At 34.9% G+C, this 21,583-nt stretch overlaps 1 pseudogene; it reads left to right on the plus strand.

The window, feature by feature from the left end:
• Nucleotides 1-21,131, plus strand: part of LOC129036173 (uncharacterized) — a 78,969-nt pseudogene extending 57,838 nt beyond the window's left edge.
• The last annotated feature ends 452 nt before the right edge of the window (nucleotides 21,132-21,583 follow it).

Genomic DNA, 21,583 nt, shown 5'->3' on the forward strand with positions numbered 1-21,583 from the left:
TTTGTGATGAATGCATTTTTCTCACACACTTAAAAGTTTCTTTTCATTGAGCAGTTCGGAAACACTGTTTACATAGAATCTGGAAAGGGATATTTGGCACGGCACTGATGCCTATGGTGAAAAAGGAAATATGTTTGGATAAACACTATAAAGAATATTTTTGAGAAACTTCTTTGTGATGTATGCATTCAACTCACAGAGTTAAAACTTTCCTTTGATAGAGCAGTTTGGAAACACTGATTTTCTAGAATCTATGAAGGGATATTTCAGAGCACATAGAGGCCTATGGTGGAAAAGGAAATATCTTCAGAGAAGAACTAGACAGAAGCTTTCTGAGAAACAGTTTGTGATGTGTGCGTTCGTCTCAAAGAGTTAAACCATTTTTTTGATTGATCAGTTTGGAAATGCAGTTTTTGTAGAATCTGTAAAGGGATATTTGGGAGCACATGAGGCATATGGTGAAAAAGGAAATAACTTCAGATAAAGTTGGAAATGCTGTTTTTGTAGAATCTCTGAAGGGATATTTGGGAGCACAGGAAGCGTATGGTGAAAAAGGAAATAACTTGATATAAAAAGTAGAAAGAAGCTTTCTGATAAACTGGTTTGTGTAGTATGCATTCTTTTCACAGTGTTAAAAGTCTCTTTTGAGGAGTTTGGAAATACTGTTTTTGTAGAATCTGCAAAGGCATATTTGGGAGTGCACTGATGCCTATGGTGAAAAAGGAAATATCTTGAGAGAAAAACTAGAAAGAAGCTTTTTGAGAAACTGCTTTGTGAGGTAGGCATTCATATCACAGATAAACATTTATTTTACCTGAGCAGTTTCAAAACACTGTTTTTCTATAAACTGTGAAGCAATGTTACATAGCACAAAAAGGAAATGTTGAACAAGGAAATATCTTCAGATAAAAACAGGAAAGAAGTGTTATGAGAAACTGCTTTCTGATGTGTGCATTCATCTCACAGAGTTAAATCCTTCTTTTGATGAAACAGTTCAGAAACACTGCTTTTATAGAATCTACGAGAGGATATATGGGAGTGCATTGAGGCCTATGATGGCAAAGGAAATATCTTAGGAGAAGAACTAGACACAAGCTTTTTGAGAAACTGCTTTGTGATGTCTGTGTTCAACTCACAGAGTTAAACCTGTTTTTTGGTTGAGGAGTTTGAAACACTGTTTACGTAAAATCTGTGATGGGATATTTGTAAGCACATTGAATCTAATTGGGAAAAGAAAATACTTTGGATAAAAAATAGAAAGAAGCTCTTTGAGAAACTGCATTGTGATGTGTGCATTCATCTCACAGAGTTAAACTTTCTTTTGATTGATCAGTATGGAAACATCATTTTTGTAGAATCTGTGAAGGGATATTTTGGAGCGCATGGAAGCCTATGGTGAAAAAGGAAATATCTTAGGACAAAATCTAGAAAGAAACTTTCTGAGAAACTGCTTTGTGATGAATCCATTCATCTCACACAGTTAAACCTTTCTTTTGACTGAGCAATATGGAAACACCATTTTGCAAAATCTGTGAAGTGATATTAGGTAATGCAAAAATGCCTATGGTGAACAACAACATATTTTCAGGTAAAAACTGGAAATAAGCATTCTGAGAAACTGCTTTCTGATGTGTGCATTCATATGACAGACTTAAGTCCTTCTTTTGAAGGAAGAGTTTGGGAACAGTGTTTTTGCAAAATCTGCAAAGCGATATTAGATAGCTCAAAAAAGGCTATGGTGAAAAAGGAAATATCTTCAGATAAAAACTGGAAAGACGTGTTATGAGTAACTGCTTTCCAATGTGTGCATTCTTCTCACAGAGTTAAGTCCTTCTTTTGATGGAATAGTTTGGAAACATTGTTTTTGTAGAATCTGCAAAAGGATATTTGGGTGCACATTGAGGACTAAGGTGGAAGAGGAAATATCTTCAGAGCAGAACTAGATGGAAGCTTTCTGAGAAACTACTTTGTGATGTGTGTATTCATCTAACAGAGGTAAAACATTCTTTTGATTGAGCAGTTTGGAAACACTGTTTTTATAGAAACTTTGAGGGATATTTGAAAGCACATTGAAGTCTATGGTGAAAAAAGAAATATCTTCAGATAAAAACCAGAAAGAAGAATTTGAGAAACTGCTTTGGGATGTGTGCATTCAACTCAGAGAGTTAAATCTGCGTTTTGATTGAGCAATTTGGAAGCACTGTTTTTGTAGAATCTGCAAAGGGATATTTGGGAGCTTATGGAAGCCTATGTTGAAAAAGGAAATATCTTCAAATAAAAACTAGAAAGACAATATTTGAGAAACTGCTTTGTGTTTTGTGTGTTCAACTCACAGAGATAAACGTGTTTTTTCATTGAGTAGTTTGGGAATGCTGTTTTTGTAGAATCTGCAATGGGATGTTTAAGAGTGCATGCAGCACTTTGGTGATAAAGGAAATATCTTCAGATAAAAACTAGAAGAATGCTTTTTGAGAAACTGCTTTGTGATGTGTGCATTCATCTCACAGAATTAAACCTTAAAGCAGTTTTTAAACACTTTTCCATCTGCGAAGCATTACTAGGTGGTGCAAAAACCATATGCTGAACAAGGAAATATCTTCAGATAAAAACTGGAAAGAAGGGTTATAAGAAACTGTTCTCTGATGTGTATGTTCATCTCACAAAGTTAAGTCCTTCTTTTGATGGAACAGTTAGGAAACACTGTTTTTGTACAATCAGCAAAGGGATATTTGGGAGTGCACTGAGGCCTATGGTGGAAAAGGAAATATCTTCAGAGAAGAACTAGACAGAAACTTTTTGGGAAACTACTTTGTGATTTGTGCATTCATCCCATAGAGTTAAAACTTTTTGACTGCATATTTTGGAACCACTTTTTTTGTAGAATCTGTGAAGGGATATTTGGGAGCTCATTGAAGCCTACAGTGAAAAAAGGAAATGTCTTCATATAAAAACTAGAAAGAAGATTTTTGAGAAACTGCTTTGTGATGTGTGAATTAACCTTACAGAGTTAAACTTTTCTTTTGAATGAACTGTTTGGAAACACTGTTTTTGCAAAATCTGTGAAGAGATATTTAGTAATGCATAAGGTCTATGGTGAACAAGGAAATATCTTCAGATAAAAACAGAAAGCAGCTTTCTGAGAAACCACTTTTGGATGTATGCATTGTTCTCACAGAGTTAGACGTTTCTTTTGATTGAGCAGTTTGGGAACACCATTTTTATAGAATCTGTAAAGGGATATTTTAGGGCGCCATCTTGTCCATGGGGAAAAAGTAAAACTTCAGATTAAAAGTAGAAAGAAGTTCTTTGAGAAACTGCTTTGTGAAGTATGCATTCATCTCACAGAGTTCAACTTTTCTTTTGACTGAGCAGTTTGGAAACACTGTTTTTGTAATAATTTGTGAAGCGTTGTTAGTTAGCAAAAAAAGGCATATGTTGAATAAGAAAATATCTTCAGATAAAAACTGGAAAGAAGCGTTATGAGAAAAGGCTTTCTGATGTGTGCATTCAACTAACAGTTTTAAATCCTTCCTTTGATGGAATACTTTGTAAACACTGTTTTTATACAATTTGTGAAGGGATATTTGGGAGCACATTGAGGCCTATGGTGGAAAAAGAAATATCTTCAGGAAAGAACAAGAAAGAAGCTATCTGAGAAAGTACTTTCAATGTGTGCATTTATCTCACAGAGTTAAGCCTGTCTTTGGATTGAGCAGTTTGGAAACACTGTTTTTGTGGAATCCGAGAAGGGATATTTCGGAGCACACTGATGCCTATGGTGAAAAAGGAAATATATATAGATAAAAACTAGAAAGAGGTTTTTTGAGAAACTGCTTTGTGATGTAGGCATTCATCTCACAGAGTTAAACTTTTCTTTTCACTGTGAAGATTGGAAACATTGTTTTTGTATAGTATGTGAAGCAATGTTTGGTAGTGTAAAAAGGCCCATGGTGAAGAAGGAAATAATTTCAGATTAAAAATTGGAAAGAACCATTATGGGAAACTGCTTTATGATGTGTGCATTCATCTTACAAGGTAAATCTTTCTTTTCACAGAACAATTGGCAAACACTGTTTGTTTAGAATCTGTGAAGGATATTTGGGAGTGCATTGAAGCCTATGGTGGAAAAGGGGATATCTTCAGAAGAAATAAAAGGAAGCCATCAGAGAACTGCTTTGATAGGTTTGCATTCATCTCACAGAGTTAAACCTTTCTGTTCATTGAGCAGTTTGGAAACACCGTCTTTGTAGAATCTGCAAAGGCATATTTTAAAGTGCACTGAGGACTATGGTGAAAAAGATAAAAACAGGAAGGAAACTTTTGAGAAACTACTATGTGTGTCTGCCTTCATCTCACAGAATTAAACATGATTTTAGATTGAGCAGTTTGGAAACACTCTTTTAGTAGAAACTAAAATGGGATATTTTGGGGGAAAGTTGAAACCTATGTTGGAAAAGGAATTATCTTCAGAGAGGAACTAGACAGAAGCTTTCTGAGAAACTACTTTGTGAAGTGTGCATTCATCTCAAAGAGTTAAAACTTTATTTTGATTGAACAGTTTGGAAACACTGATTTGTACAACCTGTGAAGGGATATTTGGGAGCACATTGAAGCCTATAGCAATAAAGGAAATATCTTCATATAAAAACTAGAAAGAAGATTTTAGAGAACCTGCTTTTCATTGATCACTTTGGAAACACTGCTTTTGTAGAATCTGTAAAGTGATATTTGGAGTGCAAGAACCCTATTGTGAAAAAGGAAATAACTTCAGATAAAAACTAGAATGAAGCTTTCTGAGAAACAGCTTTGTGAAGAGTGTATTCTTCTAATACACTTAAACGTTTCTTTTGATTGAGCAGTTTGGAAACACTTTTTATGTAGAATCTGAAAAGGGATATTTGGGAGTGCATAGATGCCTATGGTGGAAAAGGAAATACCTTCAGGTAAAAACTAGAAAGATGGTTTTTGAGAAAATGCTTTGGGATATATGCATTCATCTCACAGAGATAAACCTTTCTTTTTATTCAGCAGTTTGGAAACACTATTTTGGAGAATCTGCAAAAGTATATTCGTGAGTGCACTGAGGCCTAGGTGGAAAAGGAAATATATTTGCATAAAAACTAGAAAGAAGCTTTCTCAGAAACTCCTTTGTAATATGTGCATTCAACTCACAGAGTTAAACCTGTTTTTTGATTGAGTAGTTTGGAAACACTGTTTTTGTAGAATCTGCAATGGGATAGTTGAGAGAACATTGAAGTCTATGGCAATAAAGGAAATATCTTTGGATAAAAACTAGAAAGAAGGTTTTTGAGAAACTGCTTTGTGATGTGTACATTCATCTCACAGAATTAAACCTTTCTTTTGAGAGACCAGTTGGGAAACACAGCTTTCGTAAAATCTGTGAAGCGATATTCAGTAGCACAAAAAAGCCTATGTTGAAAAAAAAATCTTCAGATAAAAATTGGAAAGAAGCTTTATGAGAAACTGCTTTCTAATGTGAGCATTTATCTCACAGAATTAAGTCCTTCTTCTGATGGAACAGTTTGGAAACATTGTTTTTTTAGAATATGTGAAGGCATATTTGAGAGCACAGTGAGGCCTAAGATGAAAAAAGAAATATCTTCAGAGAAGAACTAGACAGAAGCTTTCTGAGAAACTGCTTTGTGATGTGTGTATTCATCTCACAGTGTAAAACCTTTCGTTTTATTGAGAATTTTGGAAACACTGTTTTACTGGAATCTGTGAAGGGTATTTGGGAATGCATTGAAGCCTACAGTGAAAAAGGAAATTACTTCAGATAAAAACAAGAAAGAAACTTTATGACAAGCTGCCTTGTGATGTGTGGATTCATCTCACAGAGTTAAACCTTTCTTTTGATTGAGAAGTTTGGAAACACTCTTTTTTGCAGGATCTGTGAAGGGATATTTGGGAGCACACTGATTCTTACGGTGAAAAAGGATGTCTTCGGATAAAACTGGAAAGAAGTATTTTGAGAAACCACTTTGTGATACGTGCATTCATCTCACAGAGTTAAACTTTTCTTTTGACTGAGCACTTTGGAAACACTGTTTTTGTATACTCTGCGAAGCGATGTTAGGTAGCAAAAAAGGCCTAAGTCGAACAAGGAAATATCTTCAGATATAAACTGGAAAGAAGTGTTATGAGAAAGTGCTTTTGATTTGTGCATTCTTTTCTCACAGGTAAATCATACTTTTGATAGGACAGTTTGGAAACACTGCCTTTGTAGGATCTGCAAAGGGATATTTGGGAGCGCTTTGAGGTCTATAGTGGAAAAAGAAATATCTTCAGAGAAATAGACAGAAGATTTCTGAGAAACTGCTTTGTGATGTGTGCATTCATCTCACAGAGTTAAACCTCTCTTTGGTTGAGGAGTTTTGAAACACTGTTTTAATAGAATATGCAAAGGGGTATTCAGAGCACATTGAAGCCTATGGTGAAAAAGGAAATATCTTTGGATAAAAACTAGAAAGAAGCTTTTTGAGAAACTGCCATGTGACATGTGCATTCATCTCACAGAACTAAGCATTTCTTATGCATGATCAGTTTGGAATAACTGTTTTGTAGAACCTGTGAAGGGATATTTTGGAGCACACAAGACCTATGGTGAAAAAGGAAATAACTTCAGATAAAAATTATAAAGAAGCTTTCTGAGAAATAGCTTTGTGATTAGTGCATTCTTCTCACAGACTTAAACGTTTCTTTTGAGTGAGCAGTTTAGAAATACTGTTTATGGAGTATCTGCAAAGGGATATTTGGGAGTGCATTGATGCCTATGGTGAAAAAGGAAATGTCTTCAGATAAAAACTTGAAAAAAGGATTTTGAGAAACTGCTTTGTGATGTATGCGTTCATTTCACAGAGTTAAACTTTTCTTTTAAATGAGCATTTTGCAAACACTGTTTTGGTGTAATCTGCGAAGTGATGTAGGTAGTGCAAAAAGGCCTATGGAGAAAAAGGAAATACCATCAGATATATTATGAAAAACTGCTTTCTGATGTATGCATTAATCTCACAGAGTTAAATCCTTCTTTTGATGGAACATTTCAGAAACACTGTTTTTATAGAATCTGAGGAGGGATATTTGGCAGTGCTTTGAAGACTATGATGGAAAAGGAAATATCTTCAGAGAAGAACTAGACAGAAGCTATCTGAGAAACTGCTTTCTGATGTGTGCGTTCATCTCATGGAGATAAACCTTTTGTTTTATTGAGTAGTTTGGAAATACTGTTTTGTAGTATTTGCAAAGGTATATTTGGGAGAGCACTGGGGCCTATCATGAAAAAGGAATTATCTTCAGATAAAAACTAGAAAGAAGTTTTTCCAAAAGTGCTTTGTGATGTGTGCATTCAACTTACAGAGTTAAACCTGTTTTTGCTTGAGCAGATTGGAAACACTGTTTTTTGTGGAATCTGCAATGGGATATTTGGGAGCACATTGAAGCCTATGGTGAGAAAGAAAATATCTTCACAGAAAAACCAGAAAGAAGCATTATGAGAAACTGCTTTGTGATGTGTGCATTCAGCTCACAGAGTTAAAACTTTCTTTTGCATGTGCAGTGTGGAAACACAGTTTTTGCAAAATCTGTGAAGCAATACTAGGTATCGCAAAAAAGCCTACAGTGAAAAAGGAAATATCTTCAGATGAAAACTTGAAAGAAGCGTTATGAGAAATGTTTTCTAATGTGTGCATTCATCTCACGGAGTTAAGTCCTTCTTTTGATGGAACAGTTTGGAAACATGTTTTTGTAGAGTCTGCAAAGTGAAATTTTGGAGCAAACTGAGGCTTATGATGGAAAAGGAAATATCTTCAGAGAAGAGCTAGACAGAAGCTTTCCGAGAAACCGCTTTGTGATGTGTGTATTCATCTCAAAGAGTAAAACCTTTCTTTTGATTGAGAAGTTTTGAAACACTCTTTTTGTACAATGTAAGAAGGGATATTTGGGAGTGCATTGAAGCCTACTGTGAAAAAGGAAATATCTTCGGATAAAAACGAGAAAGAAACATATTGACAAACTGCTTTGTGATGCGTGGATTCATCTCACAGAGTTAAACCTTTCTTTTGATTGATCAATTTGGAAGCACTGTTTTTGTAGAATCTGTAAATGGATTTTTGGGAATGCATGCAGCTGATGTTGAAAATGGAAATAACTTCAGATAAAAAGTAGAAAGAAGATTTCTGAGAAACTGCTTTGTGATGAGGGCATTCTTCTCACAGTTTTAAACGTTTCTATTGATTGAGCAGTTTGGAAACACAGTTTTCATAGAATCTGCAAAGGGATATTTTGTATCACACTGATTCCTATGGTGAAAAAGAATATATTCAGATAAAACTAGAAAAAAGCATTTTGAGAAACTTCTTTGTGATATGTCCATTCGTCTTACAGAGTAAAACATTACTTTTAACTGAGCAGTTTCAAAACACTATTTTTGTATAATCTGCAAAGTGATGTTAAGTAGCACAAAAAGGATTATGGTGAAAAAGGAAATATGTTTAGATAAAAACTGGAAAGAATCATTATGAGAAACTACATTCTGAGGTGTGCATTCTTCTGATACAGTTAAATGCCTCTTTTGAAGGAACAGTTCAGAAACACTGTTTTTATGGAATCTGTGAAGGGATATTTGGTAGCACCTCGAGGCCTATGATTGAAAAGGAAATATCTTCAGAGAAGAAGTAGACAGAAGCTATCTGAGAAACTGCTTTGTGATGTATAGATTCATCTCAGAGTTAAACTTTTCCTTTGATTGTGCTGTTGGAAACACTGCTTTTGTAGAATATGCAAAAGGATATTTCAGAGCACATTGAAGCCTATGGTGAAAAACGAAATATATCTGAATAAAAACTAGAAAGAAGATTTTTAAGAAGTTGCTTTGTAATATGTTCATTCTCCTCACAATGTTAAACGTTTCTTTTGATAAAGCAGTTGGAAACACTGTTTGTGTAGAATCTGCGATGGGATATTTGGGAGTTCATTGAAGCCTATGGTGAAAAAGGAAACATCTTCAGATAAAAATCAGTAAGAAGCTTTTTGAGAAACTGCTTTGTGATGTGTGCATTCATCTAACAGAATTAAACCTTCCGTTTCATTGATCTGTTTGTAAACACAGTTTCTGTAGAATCTGAGAAGGGATATTTTGGAGTGTATGAGGTCTATGGTGAAAAAGGCAATAACTTATGATAAAAACTAGAAAGAAGCTTTCTGAGAAACTGCTTTGTGGTTTGCATTCTTCTCACCGAGTTAAACATTTCTTTGATTGAGCAGTTTGGAAACACTCTTTTTGTAGAATCTGTAAAGGGATATTTGGGAGCACATTGATGCCTATGGTGAAAAAGGAAATATAATTAGATAAAAACTAGAAAGATGCTTTTTGAGAAACTGCTTTGTGAAGGATGTACTCATCTCACAGAGTTAAGCTTTTCTTTGGACTGAGCCGTTTGGAAACACTGTTTTTATGTAATCTGTGAAGTGATGTTTTGTAGTCCAAAGATACTATGTTGAGCAAGGAAATATCTTTAGATAAAAACTGGAAAGAAGGGTTATGAGAAACTGCATTCTGATGTGTGCATTCATCTCATAGAGTTAAGTCCTTCTTTTGATGGAAAAGTTTGGAAACACTGTTTTTGTAGGATCTGCAAATGGATATTTTGGAGGGACTTGAGGCCTATGGAGGAAAAGGAAACATCTTCAGATAACTAGACAGAAGATTTCTTAGAAACTGCTTTGTGATGTGTGCATTAATCTCATAGAGTTAAACCTTTCTTTTGATTGACGAATTTGGAAACACTGTTTTTTTAGAATCCTCATAAGGATATTTGGGAGTGCACTAGGCCTATGGTGAAAAAGGAAATAACTTCAGATAAAAACTTGAAACAAGCTTTCTCTGAAACTGTTTAGTTATGTGTGCATTTTTCTCACAGAATTAAACATTTCTTTTGATAGAACAGTTTGGAAATACTGTTTTTGTAGAATCTGCAAAGGGATATTGGGAGCACATTGATACCTGTGGTGAAAAAGAAATATCTTCGGTTATAAAGTAGAATGAAGCTTTTGAGAAACTGCTATGTGATGTGAGCTTTCATCTCATAGAGGTAAACCTTTCTTTTGACTGAGAAGTTTGGAAACACTGTTTTTGCAATAGCTGGGAAACAACATTATGTACAGCAATAAAGCCTATGGCTAAAGAGGAAATATCTTTACAGTAAAATTGGAAGGAAGTGTTATGAGAAACTGCTTTCTGATGTGTGCATTCATCTCACAGAGTTAAGTCTTCTTTTGATGGAACAGTTTGGAAACAACTTTTTGTAGATTCTGTGAAGGGATATTTGGGAGTGCATTGGGGCCTAGGGTAGAAAAGGAAATATCTTCAGATAAAAACTGGAAAGAAGCTTTCTGAGAAATTGCTTTGTGTTGTGTGCATTCATTACACAGAGTTAAACCTTTCTTTTGATTCATCAGTTTGCAAACATTATTTTTGTAGAACCTGTGAAGGGATATTTTGGAGTGCATGAGGCTTATGCTGAAAAAGGATATAACTTCAGATAAAACCTAGAAACAAGCTTTCTGAGAAAAAGCTTTGTGATATGTGCATTCTTCTCACAGAGTTAAATAATCATTTTGATTGAGAAGTTTGGAAACTGTTTTTGTAGAATCTGCCAAGGGATATTTTAGAGCACACTGATGCCAATGGTGAAAAAGGAAATATCTTCAGATAAAAATGGGAAAGAAGCGTTATGAGAAATTGCTTTCGGATGTTTGTGTTCATCTCATAGAGTTAAGTCTTTCTTTTGATGGAGCTGTGTGAAAACACTATTTTTGTAGAATCTGTGAAAGGACATTTCTGAGCACTTTCAGACCTATGGTGAAAAAAGAAATAACTTCAGAGAAGAACTAGACAAACTTTCTGAGAAACTGCTTTGTGATGTGTGGATTCATCACAGAGTAAAACCTTTCTTTTGATTGACCAGTTTGGAAACACTGTTTTTATAGAATCTGTGAAGGGAAATATGAGAGTGCATTGAAGCCTATGGTGGAAAAAGAAATACTTTCGTATAAAAACTAGAAAGAAGACATTTGAGAATCTGCTTTGTAATGTGTACATTCATCTCAAAAAGTTAAATCTTGCTTTTGTTTGATCAGTTTGGAAACACGGTTTTTGTAGAATCTGTGAAGGGATATTTGGGAGCACACGAGGTCTATCATAAAAAAGAAAAAACTTCAGATAAAAATAAGAAAGAAGCTGTTTGAGAAACTGCTTTTTGAAGTGTGCATTCAGCTCACAGAGTTAAACTTTTCTTTTTTGATCAGTTTGGAAACACCGTTTTTGTACAATCTGTGAAGAGATATTTGGATGCACATGAGGCCTCTTGTGAAAAAGGAAATAACTTCAGTTAAAAACTAGAGAGAAACTTTTTTCATTTATTTATTTATTATTATTATACTTTAGGTTTTAGGGTACATGTGCACAATGTGCAGGTTAGTTACGTATGTATACATGTGCCATGCTGGTGCACTGCACCCACTAACTCGTCATCTAGCATTAGGTATAGCTCACAATTCTCTCCCTCCACCCTCCCCCTACCCCACAATCTTTTGAGAAACTTCTGTGTGATGTGTGCATTCAGCACACAGAGTTAAACCTTTCTTTTGACTCAGCAGTTTAGAAACACTGTTTTTCAAAATCTGTGAAGCGATATTTTGTAGCACAAAAAAGCCGATGGTGAAAAAGGAAATATCTTCAGAGGAAAACTGGAAAGAAGTGGTATGAGAAACTGCTTTCTGATGTGTCTGTTCATGTCCCACAGTTAAGTCCTTCTTTTGGTGGAACAGTTTGGAAACATGGTTTTTGTTGATTCTGCTAAGAGATATTTGGGAGTGCTTTGAGGCCCGTGGTAGAAAAGGAAATAACTTCAGAGAAGAACTAGACAGAAGCTTCCTGAGAAACTGTTTTGTGATAAGTGCATTCATCTCACAGAGCTAAATCTTTCTTTCCTTTGATTGAGCAGTTTGGAAACACTGTTTTTGTGGCATATGTGAAGGGATATTTGGGAATGCATTGAAGTCTACAGAGGAAAAGGAAATATCTTCTGATAAAAACTGGAAAGATTTTTGAGCAATTGCTTTGTCATGTGTGCATTCACCTCACAGAGTTAAACCTTACTTTTGATTGATCAGTTTGCAAACACTGTTTTATGTCGAATCTGTGAAGGGATATTTGGGAGCACATGAGATCTGTTGTGAAAAAGGAAATAACTACAGATAAAAACTAGAAAGAAGGTTTCTGAGAAACCACTTTGTTATGTGTGCATTCTTCTCAGATAATTAAAATTATTTTTGATTGAGCAGTTTAGAAACACCGGTTTTATATAATCTGTGAGGTGCTATTAAGTAGTGCAAAAGGCCTATGGTGAACAAGGAAATATCCTCAGAAAAAAATGGAAAGAGTCATTATGACAAACTGCTTTCTGATGTGTGCATTCATCTCACAAATGTAAATCCCCCTTTTGGTGGAACGGTTCTGAGACACGATTTTTATAGAATCTGTGAAGGTATATTTGGGAGTGCTTTGGGGCCTATGGTGTAAAAGGAAATATCTTCAGAGAAAAACTAGACAGAATCTATCTGAGAAACTGCTTCATGATGTGTACATTCATCTCACAGAGTTAAACCTTTCTTTTCATTAAGCAGTTTGGAAACACTATTTTTGTAGTATCATCAAAGGTATACTTCAGAGCACACTGAGACCTGTGGTGAAAAAGGAAATATATTCAGGTAAAAACTAGAAAGATACTTTTTGAGAAACTGCTTTGTGATGTGGGTGTTCAACTCACAGAGTTAAACCTGTTTCTGATTGAGCAGTTTGGAAACACTGTTTTTGTAGAATCTGCAAAGGGATATTTGGGAGTGCATTTAAGCCTATGGTGACAAAGGAAACATCTTCAGATATAAACCAGAAAGATATTTTTTGAGAAACTGCTTTGTGATGTGTGCATTCATCTCACAGAGTTAAACCTTTCTTTTGATTGACCAGTTTGGAAACACTTGTTTTATAGAATCCGCAAATAGATATTTTGGTGCACACGAGGCCTATAGTGAAAAAGGAAGTAACTTCAGATTAAAACTGGACAGAAGCATTCTGAGAAATGGCTTTGTGATGTGTGCATTCTTCTCAGAGAGTTAAAGGTTTCTTTTGATTGAGTAGTTTGGAAACACTCTTTGTAGAATCTGCGAAGGGATATTTCAGAGCACATTGAAGCCTATGATGATAAAGAAAATATCTTCAGATAAAAACTCGGAAGAAACTTTTTGAGAAACTTGTTTGTGATGTATGCATTCATCTCACAGAGTTAAACTTTTCTTTTGACTGGGAAGTTTGGAAACACTGTTTTTCTATAATTTGTTGAGTGATGTTCTGTAGTGCAAAAAATCCTATGGTGGTAAAGGATGTTTCATCAGATAAAAACTGGAAAGAAGTCTTATGAGAAACTGCTTTCTGATGTGTGTGTTCATCTCACTGAGTTAAATACTTCATTTGTTGAAAGTGTTCAGAAACACAGTTTTTATAGAATCTGCAAAGGGATATTTGGGAGAGCATTGAGAACTATGGTAGAAAAGGAAATATCTTCAGATTAGAACTAGACAGAATTGTCTCAGTAACTGCTTTGTGAACTGTGCATTCATCTCACAGCATTAAAACTTTCATTGGATTGAGCAGTTTTTAAACACTGTTTTTGTAGATCTGCAAAGGTATATTTGGGAGTGCACCAAGGCCTATGTTGAAAAAGGAAATATCTTCGGATAAAAACTGGAAAGAATATTTTTGAGAAACTAATTTGTGATGTGTGCATTCAACTCATAGAGTTAATCCTGTTTTTTGGTTGAGTGGTTTGGAAACACTGTATGTGTAGAATCTGTGATGTGATATTTGGAAGCGCATTGAAGCCTATGGCAAAAAGGAATTATCTTTGGATAAAAACCAGAAAGAAGCTTTTGGAAACTGCTTTGTGATGTGGGCATTCATCTCACAGAGTTAAACCTTTCTTTGACTGAGCAGTTGGGATATAGTCTTTTGGCAAAATCTGTGAAGTGATATTTGGTAGCACAAAAAAGCCTGTGGTGAACAAGGAAATATATTCAGATAAAAACTGGAAAGAAGGGTTATTTGAAACTTCTTTCTGATGGGTACATTCATCTCACAGAGTTAAGCCCTTCTTTTGATGGAACAGTTAGTAAAGATTGTTTTTATACAATCTGTGAAGGGCTATTTGCAAGTTCATTGAGGCTCATGGTGGAAAAGGTAACATCTTCAGAGAAGAAATTGGCAGAAGTTTTCTGAGAAACTGCTTTGTGATGCGTCCATTCATCACAGAGAGTTTAACTTTTCTTTTGATTGAGGAGTTTGGAAACCTGCCTTTGTAGAATCTGGGAAGGGATATTTGATAGTGCCTGAGACCTATGGTGAAAATGGAAATAACTTCAGATAAAAACTAGAAAGATGCTTTCTGAGAAACAGCTTTGGATATGTGCATTCTTCTCACAGAGTCAAACGTTTCTATTTATAGGGCAGTTTGGAAACACTGTTTTTATAGAATCTGCAAAGAGATATTGGGGAGCGCACTGATGCCTATGTTGAAAAAAGAAATGTCTTCAAAGAAGAAACGTTAAGAAACTTTTTGAGAAACTTCTTTGTGAAGTATGCATTCATCTACCAGAGTTAACATTTTCTTTTGATGGAGCATTTTGGAAACACTGTTTATATATAATCTGTGAAGCAATGTTAGGTAGCGCAAAAATGGCTATGGTGAACAAGGAAATATCTTCAGATAAAAACTGGAATTTAGCATTATGAGAAACAGCTTTCTGATGTGTGCTTTAATCTCCTTGAGTTAAATCCTTCTCTTGATGTAAGAGTGTGGAAACACTGTTCATATAGAATCTGGATAGAGATATTTTGGAGTGCATTGAGGCCTCTGATGGAAAAGGAAATATCTTCGCAGAAGACCTAAGGAGAAACTATATGAGAAACTGCTTTATGATGTGTGCATTCATCTCACAGAATAAAAACTTTCTTCTGATTAAGCAGTTTGGAAACACTGTTTTTGTAGAATCTGCAAAGTTATATTTGGGAGTACCAAGATGCCTGTGGTGAAAAAGGAAATAACTTGGCATAAAAACTACAAAGAAACATTTTGAGAAACTGCTTTGTGATGTGTGCATTCATGTCACAGAGTTAAACCTTTCTTTTGCTGGATCAGTTTGGAAACACTGTTATTGCAAAACCTGCAAAGTGATATTTGTTAGTGCAAAAAAAGCCTATGGTGAACAAGAAAATATCTTCATGTAAAAACTGGAAAGAAGTGTTATGAGAAACTGCTTTTTGATGTGTGCATTCATCTCACAGAGTTAAGTCATTCTTTTGATGGAACAGTTTGGAAACACTGTTTTTGTAGAATCTTCGAAAGGATACTTAGAAGCACATTGAGGCCTATGGTGGAAAAGATAATATCTTCAGAGTGGAAATTAACAGAAACTTTCTGAGAAACTGCTTTGTGATGTGTCCATTCATCACAGAGAGTTTAACCTTTCTTTTGATTGAGGAGTTTGGAAACACTGTTTTTGTAGAATCTGAGAAGGGATATTTGGTAGTGCATGAGACCTATGGTGAGAAAGGAAATAACTTCACATAAAAACTAGAAAGAATCTTTCTGAGAATCCACTTTGGACATGTGCATTCTTCTCACAGAGCCAAATGTTTCTATTTATAGAGCAGTTTGTAAACACTGTTTTTGTAGAATCTGCAAAGGGATATCTGGGAGTGCACTGATGACTATGTTGAAAAAGGAAAGGTTAAGAAACATTTTAAGAAACTGCTTTGTGAAGTACACATTCATTTCCAAGAATTAAAATTTACTTTTGATAGAGCAGTTTGGAAACACTGTTTCTATATAATATATGAAGCAATGTTAGGTAGCTCAAAAAGGGCTATGTTGAATAAAGAAATATATTCAGATAATAACTGGAATTTGGCATTATGAGAAACAGCTTTCTGATGTGTACTTTAATCTCCTTGAGTTAAATCCTTCTCTTGATGGAGCAGTGTGGAAACACTGTTTTTATGGAATCTGCATAGGGACATTTTGGAGCGCATTGAGGCCTTTGGTGGAAAAGGAAATATCTTTGGAGAAGAACTATACATAAACTATATGAGATACTTCTCTGTGATGTGTGCATTCAACTCACAGAGTAAAACGTTACTTTTGATTGAGCAGTTTGGAAACACTGTTTCTGTAGAATCTGCAAAGTTATATTTGGGAGAAGTCTGAGTCCTATAGTGAAAAAGGAAATAACTTTACATAAAAACTAGAAAGAAGTTTTTGAGAAATGGCTTTGTGATGTGTACATTCATCACACAGATTTAAACCTTTCTTTTGATGGATCAGTATGGAAACACTGTTATTGCAAAATCTGCGAAACAATATTAGTTAGCCCAAAAAAGCCTATGGTGAACAAGGAAATATCTTCACATAAAAACTGGAAAGATGTGTTATGAGTAACTTCTTTTTGATGTGTGCATTCATCTCACAGAGTTAAGTCATTCTTCTGGTGGAGCAGTTTGGAAACACTGTTTTTGTAAAGCCTTCAAAGGGATAATTAGGAGCACATTGAGGCCTATGGTGGAAAAGGTAATATATTCAGAGAAGAACTAGACAGAAGTGTTCTGAGAAACTGCTTTGTGATGTGTGCGTTCATCTCACAGATTTAAACTTTTCTTTTGATTCAGCAGTTTGGAAACACTGTTTCTGTTCAATCTGCAAAGGTATATTTTGGAGCCCACTGAGGCCTATGGTGATAAATTAAATAACTTCGGATAAAAGCTAGAAAGAAGATTTTTGAGAAACTGCTTTGTGATGGGTGCATTCATCTCACAGCATTAAGCCATTGTTTTGATTGAGCAGTTTGGGAACACTGTTTTTGAAGAATCTGCAGTGGGATATTTGGGAACATATAGAAGCATATGATGATAAAGGAAATGTCTTTGGATAAAAACTAGAAAGAAGGTTTTTGAGAAACTGCTTTGTGATGTGTATATTCATCTCACAAAGTTAAAACTTTATTTTGAGTGGTCAGTTTGGAAACATTGTTTCTATAGAATCTGTGAATGGATATTTGGGAACACACAAAGCCTATGGTGAAAAAGAAATAACTTCAGGTAAAAACTAGAAAAAAGCTTTCTGAGGAACTGCTTTGTGAAGTGTCCATTCTTCTCACAGAGTTAAAAGTTTCTTTTGATTGAACAGTTTGGAAACACTGTTTTTGTAGAATCTGCCCAGGGATATTTGGGAATGTGTTGAATCCTACTGTGAAAAATGAAAGATATTCAGATAAAAACAAGAAAGAAGATTTTGATAAAATGCTTTCTGATGTTGCATTTATCTCAAAGAATTAAAACTTTCTTTTGATTGATCAGTTTGGAAATGCTGTTTTTGTAGAATCTGCAAAGGGATATTTGGGAGTGCATTTAGGCCTATGGTGAAAAAGGAAATAACTACAGATAAAAACTAGAAAGAAGCTTTCTGAGAAACTGCTTTGTAATGTTGCATTCTTCTCACAGAGTTAAACTTTTCTTTTGATAGAGCATCTTGGAAACACTGTTTTTGTCGAATCTGAAAAGCAGTATTTGGGATAACACTGATGCCTATGGTTAAAAAGGAAATATCTTCAGATAAAAACTAGACAGAAGTTTTTGAGAAACTGCTTTGTGATGTGTCCTTTCAACTCACAAAGTTAAAGTTTTCTTTTGAATGAGTAGTTTGTAAACACTGTTTTTGTATAATCTGAGAAGCTAAGTTAGGTAGCACAAGAAAGCCTGTGGTGAACAAGGAAATAACTTCAGATAAAAACTGGAAAAAAGCATTATGAGAAGCTTCTTCCTGATGTGTGCTTTGATCTCATGGAGTTAAAGCCTCCTTTTGATGGAACAGTTCACAAACAGAGATTTATAGAATTTGCAAAGGGATATTTTAGAGCAAATATAGGCCTACTGTGGAAAAGGAAATATCTACAGAGAAGAAAGAGACAGAAGTTTCTGAGAAACTGGTTTGTGGTGTGTGCATTCACCTCACAGAAATCAACTTTTCCTTTGGTTGAGCAGTTTGGAAACACTGGTTTTGTAGTATCTGCAAAAGGATATATGGGAAAGCTTTGAAGCCTATGGTGAAAAATGAAATATCTTCAGATAAAAACTAGAAAGAAGCTTTTAGAGAAACTCCCTTGTGTTGTGTGTTTTATGTTTTTTGATATAGCACTTTGGAAATACTGTTATTGCAGAATCTACAATGGGATATTTGGGAGCACATTGAAGCCTATGGTGATAAAGGAAATATCTTTGGATAAAAACTAGAAATAAGCTATTTGAGAAACTTCTGTGCATTCAACTCACAGAGTTATATCCTTCTTTTTACTGAGCAATTTGGAATCACAGTTTTTGTAGAATCTGCAAAGGGATATTTGGGAGCGCATGAGGCCTATGATGAAAAAGGAAATAACTTCAGATAAAAACTAGAAAGTACCTTTCTGAGAAACTGCTTTGTGATGTGTGCCTTCCTCTCAAAGAGTTAAATGTTTCTTTTGATTGAGGAGTTTGGAAACACTATTTTTTATTATCTGAAAATGGATATTTGGGAGCCCAGTTGTTCCTATGGTGAAAAAGGAAATATCTTCAGACAAATTCTAGAAAGAAACTCTTTGAGAAACTGCTTTGTCAAGTATGAATTTATTTCACAGCATTAAAGTTTTCCTTTGACTGAGAAGTTTGGAAACACTGTTTTTGCATAATCTGTGAAGTGATGCTACATAGTGCCAAAAGGCCTATGTTGAACAAGGAAATAATTTCAGATAAACACTAGAAAGAAGCTTTCCAAGAAACTGCTTTCTAATGAGTGCATTCATCTGACAGAATTAAAACTTTATTTTTGTTGAGCAGTTTGGGAACACTCTTATAGTAGAATCTACGAAGGTATATTTGGGAGAGCACTGAGGTCCATGGTGTAAAAGGAAATAACTTCGGATAAAAACTACAAAGAATCTTTCTGAGAAACCACTTTGTGAAGTCCATATTAGTCTAACAGATTTAAATATTTCTTTTGACTGAGCAGTTTGGAAACACTGTTTTTGTAGATTCTGCAATGGGATATTTGAAAGTGGAGTTAAGCCTATGGTGAAAAAGGAAATATATTAGCATAAAAACTAGAAAACAATTTTTTCATAAACTGCTCTTGATGTGTCCATTCATCAGACAGAATTAAACTTTTCTTTTGGCTGAGCAGTTTGGAAACACTGTTCTTGTATAATCTGTGAAGGGTTATATGAGAGAGCAAAAAAGCCTATGGTGAAAAAGGAAATATCTTCAGACAAAAACTGGAAAGAAGCATTATGAGAAACTGCTTTCTGATGTGTGCATTCATCTCACAGAGTTAAGTACTTCTTTTGATGGAACAGTTTGGGAACACTGTAGAATCTGCAAAGGGATATTTGGAGTACATTGAGTTCTATTGTGGAAAACGATATATCTTCAGAGAAGAAGTACACAGAAGTATTTTTGGAAAACTGCTTTGTGACATGTCCATTCATCATACAGAGTTGAACCTTGCTTTGATGGATCAGGTTAGAAATACTGTTTTTGTAGAATCTGCAAAGGAATATTTGGGAACACATTGATGCCTATGGTGAAAAAGGAAATATCTTCAGATAAAAACTAGAAAGTAGCTTTTTGATTAACTGCTTTCTGATGTATGCATTCTTCTCACTGACTCAAGCTTTTCTTTTGACTAAGCACTTTGGAAACACTGTTTTTGTATACTTGGTGAAGCGATGTCAGATAGCGGAAAAGCCTATGAGCCAGGAAATAACTTCATATAAAAACTAGGAAGAAGGGTTATTAGAAACTGCTTTCTGAAGTTTGCATTCACCTCATAGAGTTACATCCCTTTTTCAATGAATAGTTGGAAAAACTGTTTTTGTAGAATCTTGGAACGGATATTTGGGAGCACTTTGAGGCCTATTGTGGAAAAGGAAATATCTCCAGAGAAGAAATAGATGCTAGCTTTCTGAGAAACTGCTTTTTGAGGTGTGCATTTAGTTCACAGAGTTAAGTATTTCTTTGGATTGAGCAGTTTGGAAACATTGTTTTTGTTGAATCTGCAAAGGTATATTTTGGAACCCACTGAGGCCTAGGTGAAAAAGGAATTATCTTTGGATAAAAAATAGAAAGAATGTTTTTGAGAAGCTGCTTTGTGATGTCTACTTTCAACTCAATGTGTTAAATCTGTTTTTTGATTTAACTGTTTGGAAACAGTGTTTTTCTAGAATCTGTGACAAGATTTTTGGGAGCACATTGAAGCCTATGGTGATAAAGGAAATATCTTCAGATCAAAACTAGAAAGAAGCTTTTTTAGAAACTTCTTTGTGATGTTTGCATTCATCTCACAGACTTAAAACTTTCTTTTGACTGAGCAGTTTGGAAACCCTTTTTTTTGCAAATCTGTGAAGCGATCTTATGTACCACCAAAAACCCTATGGTGAAAAAGGAAATATCTTCAGATAAAAACTGAAAGAAGCCTTATGAGAAACTGGGCTCTGATATGTGCATTCATCTCACAGAGTTAAGTCTAGCTTTTCATGGAACAGTTTGTAAACACTGTTTTTCCAGAATCTGTGAAGGGATATTTGGGAATGCATTGTTGCCTATGGTGGAAAAGGAATGATCTTCAGAGAAGAACAAGACAGAAGCTTTCTGAGAAACTGATTTGTGATGTGTGCATTCATCCCAAGGAGTTAAACCTTTCTTTTGATTGAGCAGTTGGGAAACACAGTTTTATAGTGTCTGCAAAGGGATATTTGTGAGCTCATTGAGGCCTATGGTGGAAAATGAAATATCTTCAGAGAAGAACAAGATAGAATCTTTCTGAGGAACTGCTTTTTGATGTCTGCATTCATCACACAGAGTTAAACCATTCTATCGATTGATCAGTTTGGAAACACTACTTTTGTGGAATCTTCAAATGGATATTTGGGAGCACTTAGAAGCCTATGGTGAAAAAGGAAATATCTTCTGACAAAAACTATAAGGACGACTTTTGAGAATCTGCTTTGTGATGTGTGCATTCATCTCACAGAGTTAAATCTTTGTTCTGATTGATCATATTGCAAACACCTTCTTTGTAGAATATGTGATGGGATATTTGAGAGCCCAAGAGTTCTTTGGTGTAAATGGAATTAACTTCAGATAAAAATAGAAAGAAGCTTTTTGAGAAACTGATTTGTGATGTGTGCATTCAACTCAAAGAGTTAAAATTGTCTTTTGATGGTGCAGTTTGGAAACACTGTTGTTGTAGAATCCACAAATGAATATTTAGGAGTGCATTGAAGTCAATGGTGAAAAAGGAAATATCTTCGGATAAAAACTAGAAAGAAGCCTTTTGAGAGTCTACTATGTGATGTGTGCATTCATCTCACAGGGTTTAACCCTTCTCTTGATAGATCAGTTTTGAAACATTTTTTTTTTGTA

Source organism: Pongo pygmaeus, chromosome 4, assembly GCF_028885625.2.
Source record: "Pongo pygmaeus isolate AG05252 chromosome 4, NHGRI_mPonPyg2-v2.0_pri, whole genome shotgun sequence".
Taxonomy (NCBI): Eukaryota; Metazoa; Chordata; class Mammalia; order Primates; family Hominidae; genus Pongo; species Pongo pygmaeus.